This window comes from Prionailurus bengalensis, chromosome X (assembly GCF_016509475.1).
Source record: "Prionailurus bengalensis isolate Pbe53 chromosome X, Fcat_Pben_1.1_paternal_pri, whole genome shotgun sequence".
Taxonomy (NCBI): Eukaryota; Metazoa; Chordata; class Mammalia; order Carnivora; family Felidae; genus Prionailurus; species Prionailurus bengalensis.
This window is the reverse complement of record NC_057361.1, coordinates 15,883,017-15,896,131: the sequence shown is the minus strand read 5'-3', so window position 1 is coordinate 15,896,131 and position 13,115 is coordinate 15,883,017. Positions and strand designations below refer to the sequence as shown.

General features: G+C 42.8%; 1 protein-coding gene across 10 annotated transcripts in view; it reads left to right on the top strand.

Moving 5' to 3' along the window:
• SH3KBP1 (SH3 domain containing kinase binding protein 1) overlaps positions 1-13,115 on the top strand; it is a 334,334-nt gene that overhangs the window by 218,734 nt on the left and 102,485 nt on the right. The gene's annotated exons all lie outside the window — the stretch shown is intronic.

The following is a 13,115-nucleotide window of genomic DNA, read 5'->3' as shown; positions in this document are numbered from 1 at the left end:
CAGGCGATGCTCTAAATGGGTGGCGTCTTGTGAATTACCGCCGTGACTCATTTTACATCTGATGTTCTTAACATCCTTCCTAATGACTTCGAGAAGGAAATAGAATGACCCTCTAATAAAAGCTGCCTGTGATTTCTAGTTAGGAGGTGTTGCAAATCAAATCAGGCCTTATGGAAAGAAATCAGTAACGTGGAGAGGTAGGCCATCCTTTCTAGTTATGTTAGTGTATGTTATTTTCTTAAAACTTTATTTTTTGCATTTTAAAAGTAATAACCGGTTTGTAGAAACACTGGAAAGTAGAGTAATAGAAAACAAAGTAAAAAGCACTCTCATTTAATCGCTCTGGGGCAAACACTGTTGACTTTTTTTTTAATTTTTTTTTCAACGTTTATTTATTTTTGGGACAGAGAGAGACAGAGCATGAACGGGGGAGGGGCAGAGAGAGAGGGAGACACAGAATCGGAAACAGGCTCCAGGCTCTGAGCCATCAGCCCAGAGCCTGACACGGGGCTCGAACTCCCGGACCGCGAGATCGTGACCTGGCTGAAGTCGGACGCTTAACCGACTGCGCCACCCAGGCGCCCCAAACACTGTTGACTTTTTTGTTTTGTTTTGTTTTTGGTATTTACTTTCAGCCTTTCTTGCCATACATTTTTAACCGGTTGAGATCATACCACACACATAATTTTCTTCACATACATACTTGTGCATCTTTTCCACTTAGCCTTATATAAAATTTCCCATGTCATTACAAACTTAGTGAAAATTACAAACTTCGTGAAACATTACAAACTTTGTGAAACATGTCTCTAAAAAAGGCTGTGGGGTGTTTAGTTGTAAGGCTCTAGGTACCTCGAGGATGTGGGAGAACTGGAATTTGGTGGTTGCATTGACTCCTGTCAACATTATGTGTGAATCCATATTATATTATATTATAGCTGAAAACGTAGCAGCTTCTTGAAAACATACAAAAAAAAAACCAACGTAAGAAAGCAGTGTTGGCTTGTGGGCTGGGTCGTGGTGGGCACTCCACAAAGGTTTGTGGAATTTGATACACCACCTGTTGGATCTGAACAGAATTCCACTTGTCTCCTCCTTGCTGATACTGAATGAAGCCTTTAAGAAAGCAGCCTTTGGCAGGAGGCCTGTCCACTTCCAGGTAGAGGACTGTGACTTCAGCTTTGCGCGTCTAAGGGTCTGTCGGTAATTTCTACCGGTGGCTGTAGAAATCTGTACCACATGAGTTTATGGTCTCATTTGGCCCATGTTTCTTAACTGCCTCGGGAGGGGTATCTGTTTGGCCTAACGATTTAGGATTTCTTCATCTCTTATTGAATGGATGCCAAGCTTTGTAAAAGATGGCTCGGAGTGATTTTCTATGGTGGTGTGTTTGCTCCTAAGGCTCCAAATTCTCAATAAAAGGCTTTCTGTTCTCTGACAACAGGCCATTTTTCCCAGACACACGCCTTGTTTTTCCATCGTTAACAGTAGATAACAGTTTGGATGCAGCCAGAAGCAGTTGGCACGGGCCTGTATTTGAGGGGCTTCTGGAACAGTCTTCCGGCCACTCACTGCAGGGCGCCACCTTAACTGAAGCTTTATTGACCTGAAAGCTCTGTGGGTTGTCGGCTCTGGCCTTAGTTGTTTCTCCGAGTTTCTTTGTGTTGTCTGCTTTTCCTCCCAGGCGGTGACTCTATGGTGATTGCTATTGCTTTTCTTCCTTGCTTATTTTTCAGAATTACCGCTTTGCTCCAAGCTCGTCTCTGCTGCGTGACCGTCTTGTAAAAGTCGCTTCATGCTCTCCATTCCCCAAGCAAAGGAATGGGGCAGTTTAACCTGCCGTTTTGAAAAGCTGCCGTAATCAAAACAGTCATTCTTTGTAACTAGATTCATAAAGAAGCATTATAGTGATCGATTTTTTTATTCAGTAAAATTCAACAACGGCAGTAATGGCTAAGTACTTCATATGCATTTTTTCCTTGTAATCCTAGAAAATCTATAAGGTACACGTTATCATCTCCATTTCAGACAAGGAGACAGAGGTATAGAGACGTGGAGTGACCTGCCCAAGATGGCACAGTCTTTGCTCTTAGAGAGGAACCCTACTTAATACTAATTCGCTCCTCTTGCCAGATGCTATCATGAAAGCGGTGGGGGGGGGGGCAGCTTTACTTGTTCCGTTCTTCTGTCACCAGCACCTAGAAAACACATTGTACATAGAACTTTCTCCATAGATCTAAATATTTTTGATGAATGTTGAATTTATTGTCGACTGGAGGAAACTCTGAGTGTTTAGTGTCTCCAATGAATACAGAGATTAGCAGGACACAGCTCTCACCCCCCCCCCCCTTACATTCTAGTCAGTTAAACAGACACAGACATAAGTAGCCATAAATACAAAGCAGAGAGCGTAGTCAGTGCTGTTCACGAGACTCCAAGCAACCACAGTAGGACCGTGGAGAGGGTGAGAAAGTTCCAGTGGTTGACATGTAGGATGTTTTCATGGATGGCACAGATTTTGTGTTCACTCCTCATTGACGAATGAGCATGTTGTAGTCATTAATACCTAGAATGCCCTGAGATTAATTTGATCTCTCTTTGAGGATCTCCATTGTTGAAGTGCCTCAGGGTGCCCTTTCTAAGAATTTCACTCTCTGTTTAGAAGATATAACCAGTGTGTACCTGACCTCTGGGTATATTTAGGAAGTTCCTGTTTTGAATAAGTATGTGATGTGAACTTGTTCTTTGCAGTGAAAGAAAATGTAAAGCGAGTATGATTGAGTCTTAAAGTTTTGATGCAGTTTTCTCTTCCCTTCTTCTATAAAATCGGGGAGACCGGATGATTTTTTTAAAAAAGGAGTAAGTGTTGTTCTTTGGGAGTCTGGAGCAGGCAATGAAAGTGAAGAATGAGTCCTGCAGCATTAAAGTCAGAGCTGTATAGCAGGAGCCAGATTGAGAGATTGTCTCGATGGAAGGAGTGTTTCCTGTAAGACTGAAATGAGCTTCTGGACAAAGATGAGTTTGTTCTCCAGCTCACCTTGTTTGATGCTGTCTGCGCCCCTGATTATTTTATGGTTAAATATTAAGTATCAGGATAGGATACCAGAGGGTCATGAGCAGTTTCTTGCCTTTCTAGTTAACATTCATACTTAGAGAGAGGCTTGTAGGGAAAGAGAGGTATACTCTTAGCCTTTTAAGAAGTTGTGACAAAACATACCTAATATAAAATTTACCATTTTAATAATTTGTGAGTGCACACTTCCGTGACAGTAAGTCCATTTACGTTGTTGTGCAGCCGTCACCACTGTCTCCAGAAATCGTTTCACCCTGCAGAACTGAAACTCTGTCCCCCATAAACATTAACTCCACATTCCCCCTCCCCTCAGCCCTTGAAAACAACCCTTCTGCTTTCTGTCTCCATGAATCTGACGACTCTAGGTGCCTCGTGTGAGTGGAATCATACAGTATCTGTCTTTCTGTGACAGGCTTATTTCACTTAGTGTAATGTTTTCAAGGTCCGTCCATGTTGTGCCATGTTTCAGGATTTCCTTCTTTTTGAAGGCTAACTGATATTCCATTGTATGCCCTAGCCTTATAAATAGCAGTTTGATTGAAAACAAAACAATAAAACATCGCTCCAAATATTACCTCCTCTGTGACTGAAACAATTTCATTTCCCTTTCTTGCTCTGAAGGACATAAAATCTTCTCTGGAAATTCCTTTTGGGGAAACAAATTTCCCACTTTCATCTCTAGCAAAGACATTTTGGGAGACTTAGTTGGCTCAACTATTTACTTTACACTTGTCAGATTAGAAAGATGCTTTTTCATTTGTGTCAAGAACTTCTTAGGTATCTCTGTTTTTTAAAAAAAATATTTTCATTTTTGGGGGCACCTAGGTGGTTCAGTCGGTTAAGCGTCCGACTTTGGCTCAGGTCATGATCTTGCAGTTCATGAGTTCGGGCCCTGCACCAGGCTCTGTGCTGACAGCTTGGAGCCTGGAGCCTGCTTCTGATTCTGTGTCTCCCTCTCTATCTCTGCCCCTCCCCTTCTTGTACTCTGTCTCTCTTTCTTTCTCTCTCTCTCTCAAAAATAAATAAAACATTAAAAAAATCTTTTTTTCATATTTTCATTTTCAAATGGTAGATTGATTGGTGTTTTAACAGTAAGCTGACTGTTCACAGCTATCACGGGCCTACTTTTTCTACAAAACATCACCACGCCAGCCTCAGAGCACTGAGAACACATTCACTGTGATTCTTCACATTAGGATAGATTCTCCGAAATGCATCCCCGAGTCTCTGTGTTGGGCCTGTTTTGCCTCTTGTAATCAGGATCTGAACTTAATGTTGTTCTTGGCATGTGATTGGTACTCTGTACCCACGTAGAATGCATATATGTAGACTTAAGGACATAACAGAGCTTGGGTTTTGTCCATGTATATCCAAACCAGTTCACGATCACCAATTTCTCCCCGTGGTGACCATGGAGTAGAGAGAGGTAGGTGGTCTAAATACTTCTCGAACCTCTCTTTTACACTTTCACCCTCACTGCCTCAGTTGGATCACTCCATCATCCTCCTCTTCACCTCCTTGACTTGTGCATGTCTTTCCTTTCTTCTTCATTCCTCCCAATGCCACTGGATCATTGGTCTTAAAGTCAGTAATTTGACCACACCACACCTCTGCTTGCTGCTGGTTGCCTTTAAGATAATGCGCAAACTTAGCATGGGCCCCAACTTACCTTGCTGGCCTCCTGACCCAGGAAGCTCTCCCTTCCTCCACCCGTGACTGCACTGCCCCCTTCCCCACAAACATTCTCGCCTATGCTCCTGCTTTTCTTCAGGTAGAATACCCTTTCCATCATTCTCTACCCAGCAAGTTTCTGCTCACTCTTCAGAAGTTGCCTCATGCTTCATCGTTGCTGTGAGTCTTATTTTCCAATGTGGGACTATTAATAGCTCCTGTTTTCTCTTCTCTACACCTTTTTTGTAGTGTTTATCTCTTTGTACTATGATGCTCTGTTAATGAGTCCGAGACGGACTGTTAAATTTTGAACTCAGTAAAGATCCAGGACTCTGCCCATCCCATCTTTGTTAACCTAGCCTGCGGCATAGATCATGGCTCATGGTAGTTCTGGAAAAGAGTGCGGAAGGAAGGAAGGAAGGAAGGAAGGAAGGAAGGAAGGAAGGGGGCAGGCCAACCTTCTATATTTCTGAGGTATAAAGGAAAACTACTAAGTGTGGTTTTGCCCTCAAGTATGCCATAAAACTGCCGTGATCCATCGTGGGCTGCGTGTCAGTAGAAACATTACTGAAACCTTGATTTAGCCAGTTGGACTTCCCTTGAACCTTAAAAGTGAGATGGGATTCAAATACACTGGGGGAGGAGGTGCTATCCCCGGCAAGGGAAATAGCCTAGACTATGTTATGATTAAATAAATCAAAATATTTTAAATCCGGAGAGCATCTTTGTATGTTAATTGAATTCATACAGCTACTTTATAGAAAAATTAGGACTCGGTCCACAAAAGTACAGCAAGTGTCATGTGAAAGCCCTGGATGAACAACACTCAGACCAGGCCCGTGGTATTTACTCCTGCCATCACATCCTTCTGTCTCCTTTAACCATACTCTTTAAATTCTCCAGATGCATCTAAAAAGGGAGCATTGTTAAGCAAAAGATAAAAGTAATCCTCTAGTAGAAAGAAGGGTTATGTTTTCCTTTTATCTGTCATAGCGGTGGAAAATAGTCTTTTAGGGCATAATGGCGAATTGTATTTTGTCAAAGTGGTATATGAAATGGAAATTTACTTTGGCCTGTTCATCCTCTGTGAAAAAGATGATCTTACAACAAAATAGGATGCAGGCTTCTCTCTTGGGCACAGTGGAGGTAAAATATAAGCAGTATTTTCATATACCGTCAGATGTTTGGAGAGCTGCCTTCTATGATTTTAATGTTGTCTGAATGTACATTCTCCACCTCATTGAGCACTTAAGTAGGTTTTGATTCGTTCTTCAACACTGCATTTCCCCAGCATGAGTGAAGCCCCTACTAAACATTCAATAAGTTATTTTGTTTTGACAAAGACAAAATCCTACCTGTGAATGTGTTCTATGGATCTTGCCAGTCTTTTTAGGGCATGGTCTCTAGAGCTATTGAAAATGCAAACAAATGACCCAAATGAGCAAATCTTGGCAGAAGATAAAGTGCATGATAAATGGTAGAATTGGCTCCAGTTCTCAGATACATCTTTCGACTGATACGCACAAATGCACACATGTGTCTCAGGGAGAGAAATATACTAACGTAAAGCAGACTCCATATATACATGTTCAGTAGAATGATAGATACTAAAGTTTTTATTGTACAGATTGAAAGAGTAGAGCCTGGAAGGCCTAATGGAGGCATCAAAGATGGGCATCCGTGTTTTATATTCAGAAAAAGGTTGCTAATAGTCTTAAGAGTACAGGGAAAGGTACCAGCCACTGAGAGATATGGCAGGTTGCAGCAATTGGAAGTAAATGTCTTCAGGGCTTTGGGACTTTCTGTGAACAGCCATTAAGAAGCAGTATATATTCAGAGTGTTTTAAGGGAGATAGTAAGGGGTGATAGTGGAGGTTGACTAAAAGTTGAGTCTCATGGGAGATCAGAGGCAGTAGCCTGAATTGGGGAATAGGATCCTTGTCTAGAAAACTAGTGAAATGGTCTCTGTGATAGTAACAGGGCTCTAGGCTGGGGTCAGAGAAGAAGGGGCAAATCTGAAAACAGAGCTTTGGTGGTGGATTTGACAGGAGAACATGCAGTAAGAGGGTAATCAAGGGTGGATTCCAAGTTGTGAGTCTAGGAAACAAAGAGGATGAGCCAGGAGACTTCAGGAAGTAGAGGCAGTGATGTTCATCCAGCTCTTCCATACACTACTCATTCTTGTGATGTGTTCATAAGTAGCACAAGAAGTACTGGTTGAGCTTAGAAGATACTTAGATAATGCTAAGGTTAAACGGTAACTACAGGACTTTTAATTTGCTATTATGCAAGGATTAGATCAAGTGTTCTATGTTTTCCATATTTACCAGATTGTGGGATTCGGTGTTTTGGCACTTGCTAGTTGGTACGACATCTTGGGAGCATACTTTGGAAAATGATTTCAGCACAAGAGAATGGGGTGTGTGTGTGTGTGTGTGTGTGTGCGCGCGCACGCGTGCACGCGCGTGGGTGCACATGTATGTACACATACCTGGATGATAATGAATCCTCCACATGAGGGTTTTTTTGATCATAATAGGTAGGAACTTGAGAGAACGCGAGGGAACAGGCTAGGATGAAGAGTTGGAAGTCACAGGCAGAGAGCTGTCTACCAGGAACATGGCTGAGATTGGATTCTTCTTTATGGTGACCAGTAATTAATAGGAGGTTGGGGGTGTGTGCCTGGGAACAAGAGAGTGAGCCAGGGGCGACAGAGGCCTAGGAAATAATCTTGGAAAATATGCTGTCACCAGAGATTATGCTGCAAAGAGCTGATACAGGACAGTGACAAACAGCGGGCCCTTCTAGTCTCGTTTGTCAAGAAGGAACTCTCCACTCATTCACCAGTTGTCTTGGGAGGTTGTTAATGCTAGGGTAACGCATGCGTCCGTGGCATCCTCAAACTCCCTGCTCTGTTCAACGCTTACTAACCCTTTACTTTGTAGAGAGAATAATTTACATCTAGGTCCTGCTCTCAAGGAGGCCACTATTTCTGAAGAGAAAAGGAGAGAAAAGCAGTTAAACTTTCTAAGCGTAATACAGCTAACAAATGCTTCTAAAGGAGCTATGGATCTGACCGGGTCTTTGACCATGATTGGGCAAAGAGGTTTAACGTAATTTGAACTTTTGCTAACTTTTCAAGACAACTGGGGAAATAAACATTATATGGGTAACCGTAAGTCTGAAGCCCAATTTTAAAATCAGGAGATTACTTAAGAAGTTTTTTTCTTATAGCGGTGTTTAAAGATAGACTGAAGCATGCCTCTCGGAGATGTCAGAAATGACACAGTGGTATCTGAGGTGTTTTAAAGATGACCTCTGACCCTAGAATGGAGCTACAAATATATTTTTTTCTTTTACTGGACCATTTATTTTATCTTTAGAATTTTGAGTTGTATTTTATTCCAGCATATGTCCTGTTGGTATCAAATAGTTTAAGCTGAGCCAGCCAAAGGCGGACGAATTGACAGTTGCTAATGTAAATTTCCCAGCGAGTAGAAAAGGCTCCCATTAGAAGCTCACAGGCCCCCATTGTGAGGACGCTCCTTTGTGCTTGTTCTCTTCTGGCTCTGACATGAGCTGGCTCACAGGGCTTAGGCTCTGCTCCTACCGTTCTCTGCTGAGCACCAAGCAGACTTTTCCTGATACCATCAATTAGAGGTGTTCATGAAAGGAATGTGTAAAAATAAATATTAAGAGTTGACAGTGAGTTTTAATAGTTTGTGTATCTTTCTGAGTTACGATGGTAAATGAAAGCTAAAAGGTTGTGGATAGGGTTATATATAGATCCTGTTTCTCTTTTCTCCTGTCACTATCTCCCATAGCCTATACCTCTCCGTATCTTGTATATGACTCACATTTGGGAGAACCATGCCAAATGGTTGGACACTCGTCAACACACTACTCTGGAGAACCCAATGAATTGCTCTTTCGGTGTTGGTGATAATGTGAAACATCCTCCTGCCTTTTCGTCTGCTTCCCTGCCTCAGGTTGAGCAGGCACTTAATAAATCTGTGCTGAGCATAAAGGGAAGGAGTAGCGTTAAACACGAAGGTAGTAAAAGGAATGCCTTGAAAGAACCATCTTTTATCTTGTATTTTACCAGCTGTTTGAAAAGTCATCTCTTGTGTTTGGCTTTATGTGAACACTTGAGTAATGTCTACGTATAGCTTCTCAGAAAATCACCCTCTTCTGGAATAGGTATCCGAAAGCCTGGTGTACCAACAGAGAGACTTCACTCATTGAATATAGGGCTCTCTCTCTCTCTTTCCTCCCTACCCACTGAACCTGATTGCCTCTGTGATTAAGAGTTATGCGTAGTATTCTGAGAGGAGACTTTCAGAGATGGGACTTAAACTTCCTTCTCCTTAGCATTGTCCTATAATTAGAAAATTTTATACATTCAAAGGAGTTTGCATCTGAATTAGAATGAAGTCACAGGGGTGACTTGGTTTAAGCAGGACCCTGGTCTCACGCTCCAGCGGTCACAAAGAGAAACAGATCTATTAGTCATTAGGGAACTGGATTCTACTGGGCTCACATCCAGGGATTGTCTTTCCTACAAGCGTTAGTTTCTTCATTTTGGCACAGAAGAGGGGAAAAAAATTACTTGCTTCAGTAACTGAAATCATATGGGGGTTATCTTTCTTGATGCTGTATTACCAGATCTTGTAGAGCTAGGAATATATATGATCGCTCCTACTTACTACACACAAAATCGCCCAGAAACTTTATGTAGGGTTCTGTCGAGAAAGCTAGTAGGAGAAAGGCTTCTGGTCTTAAATATTCGAAGGAATGCTTTTTTTAATTGTTTATTTTTAAAAGTCATTTTTTTAAATGGACATTAGGATGTGGTAGGAGAGGCAAAAGTTGATGGCAGCCTGGTGATTACTGTTTGTTGAAGTAGATCAATAGCAATAGTAGCTCATTGTCGGTGGCAACCAATAGTTGTCGATTTGTAGAGCTTTCAGCTTTATGCAGCCGTCCATATGTACATGTCTTCTGAGACCAAGCAGTGGCTTCCGAGCTGGGGGGCAAGCAGAGCAGAGTGGCACAGATGTGGCTACTAAGAGGTCTTTAGACCACAGCACGGAGAAGAGGAAGCGCTCAGCTGTTCCTTCACAAGGCAGATGGTAAAATGGGCCTGTTTGCACATCTCTTAGGAGTGAAAGAGCCGGGTCCTGAGCTGAGTCCACACAGCCCCCAAGTGTATGACCGGTGCTTGTCCTGGATAAGCTGTCTTCTTAGGGCACCCAGAGGGCAAGATCTTGGAACCCTGCCAAGGAAGCAAGGAATGGAGATGCTGAATCCTCTTCCACAGCTGCTATAAGCCTAACGTCCTTCGTCACTGCCTTAAAGTGGATGAGAGACGTCTGGATGTGATTCCCTGATTTTTCTGTCTCCTTAGGCCTGGCCTTCAATTATATCTGACCTATGTGTGTACTGGAGCTAGGCATTGCCCTTTAAAGTTTTTTTTAAATGTTTATTTATTTTGAAGGGGAGGGAGGAAGAGAGAGAGAGGGAGAGGGGGAGAGAGAGAGAGAGAGAGAGAGAGAGAGAGAGAGAGAGAGAGAGAGAGAGAAAGAAAGAAAGAAAATCTCAAGCAGGCTCCACATTCAGCGTGGAGCCCAACTCAGGGCTCGATCTGAGGACCGTGAGATCATGACCTGAGCCCAAATCTAGAGTTGGACACTTAACTGACTCAGCCACCCAAGCGCCCCTAGGCATTGCCCTTTGAAAGTTCGGGTTCTGTTCACTTTTAGCCCACTGAACCAAAGATGTTTTCAGAGGTGTAGGGGAAGCTGAAAGCCAGGTGGGAAAGCAGTAATTCATTACTCCTTGTCTTTGTTGTTGGATTTAGAGGAAGGGCGGAGGACAGAGGTTCTCAAAGGGGGCGTTTAGAAAGGCGTAGGGTGTTCGGGATGGATGCATTGACAGAGGAGCACTGCAGGCTATTAGTGGACAGGAGCAAAGGTCACCTAATGTCCTTTAGTGTGAGACAGTCTCCTACAATGAAGCGATGTCCCACCTAACATGCCCATAGAGGGAAACACTGTGGAGGAGCAGCAGGACGTGGCTCTCCCTGGAGGTCACTACATTCATGCAGATCTGCCCACTTGACCTTCATGGTAGTATGAGGCTAGGTATGGTCTTCCGTTGTTGGTACAAAACCATCTTTCCGTCCATTCGTCCATCTGTCCCATCCATCCTTTCAGGGCTTCTTTGGTGAAGAATCCCATGGCCACCTATGTCCCCATTCTTTCCCCTCAGTGACATTGTCACCCTGTTGGCTCTCCTAAACTCTCATTCCTCTCTGCACTGACTGATTTAGTAGGAATGACCAATTGTTATGCCAGCTGAGAATAGAGAAGGTAGAAGGCAACAAAGCCTTCTGGAAAGAGAGAGAGAAGAGGAAGAAGAGTGAAAAAGACAGCTTATGATTTATATAGATATGAGAATAGGCACCTGAGTTGTTAATCCTTGAAAGGTATTTGGCTAGTGCTAATGGAATCCCTCCTACCTCTGGGTCAGTGCTTCTCAATCTCGAGTGTGCATCAGCGTCCCCTGGAGGGTGTGTTCAGACAGAGACTACCAGGAACCATCCCCAGAGTTTCTGATTGAGAAAGCCTGGGGTGGGGCCCGGGAATTTGCTTTACTAACAAGTTCCCGGTGATACCCGTGCCACTCGCCTGGGAACCATGCTTCTCTAGCTCTTAGAGAAGAGAGCAACTCCTGAATAGTTCCCATCTCTGGGACGCCTGGGAGACCAAGCTGAGAGGGGAGGATCTTGACTTACTCTTGACCTTCAATCATGGCCCAAGAGGAAGGAAGGAGGAGCTAATAAGCCCAGCACCCCTGGAAGGTGAGTGCATTTTCAGCCACAGCATCACCCCTGTTGCTGGGATCCATGCAAAGGCCAGCGTGCTGTATTTTCTGAAATAGCAAGAAAACAGAACAGAGTAAGCTGTTCTTTACGTGTTTTTCTGTATAGAAGTAAGTGTATTTAACCGGTGGATCTTCTTGATGTCTGTTAGCTTGCACTGTCCTGTAAACCAGGGCATCAGGGACCACGGGCAGTGCTTCCTTTTGTTACTAAATAAGGGGGAGTTGTCCGAGCATACAACCTATGAAGGTCTCTAAAGGAAGGCACCTGGGTTAACGCCCAAACCACTGGAAGCTTCATTTTTTTTCCCAGAAAGGAACCCAAGTCAGGATTGAGCATAGTGTTTCCTTCTGCATATTCCTGATTTCTTCTCTCCACTGTCAGTGAAAACTGATGTGCCAGTGGTTTTTCTTTTCTTCTTCCTAATGAGTTAATGATAGTGATACTTTAGTCTGGTCCGAAAGGAATAAACAGAGATGGGTGGCGATGCTGTTGGAAGTGTGAACAGGAATGTGAATGACACTTGGACAGTGCCTACTTTTCCTGTCAATTCCTGGTTTTTCAAGATAATTCTAAGAACGGTTTCTCATCAAATTTGACCTTATGGCCGAATAACAACACACTTTTTTCCTCCTTGATGTTTCCTTGGAATCACAAAATAGTATTAGTTTGAGTACTTAGCAGCAGTGGAGGGGTGGCATAATATTTTGGATTTCATTTTTTATCCAATTTAGAAAGCCCTGTGGCACTAAATAAAAATGTCAACGTGTAAAATGTAAAAGCTTCTTTCACAAAGGTTTTTAAAAATTCATAAAGGGCTGAGGATTTGATTTATCTTTTCCTCTTTCTGTGATTTATTCATATTTAATGTTAGTTTCAACATTTGAAGCATCAAGGACTTTTTCAAATTAAAAACTGTGGTGAATCAGTCTTATTTGAAGAAACATTCCGCCATGCCAGTTCATTCCTGTTCACGTGTTCAAGGTGCAGCTATGTTTGGCTTTCCCAGTGTCTGGAATTCTCGCTAGGGAAACCCTTCGTTGTTGGGGAGGTTGAATTGCCCCAGCTACTTGATGTTGACAGCCGTTTCCCAGGTATCGATTGACCATTTCCTTGGGCATTAATCATTATCACACAAATGTGGTGGCAAAGGAGAAGAGTGGGAAGGGACCTTGCCTTTGGAAGCAGCATTTTGTTTACTGTCTGTTTTTTCATTTTTGGTGCCTTTGAGCCTCTGAGTCACTTGTGTTTTCAGAAACATCTTTAGTCAGTGACAGTATCAGTCTTTTCTATGGATGGTTTATTAATAATGAATGATAATAGAATTAGCCTGGAACGAAGGGAAGAAAATGAACTCCTCACAAACTCATCATTTTTTTTTTTTTTTTTTTACTAGTAAATAGACACCTAGGGTCTGTGGCACAGGCCTTTCTGAAAGCCCTGGAAGGTTAAAAGGCTGGAAGGAAGAGCGCTGCGGGCTCCCCTCGT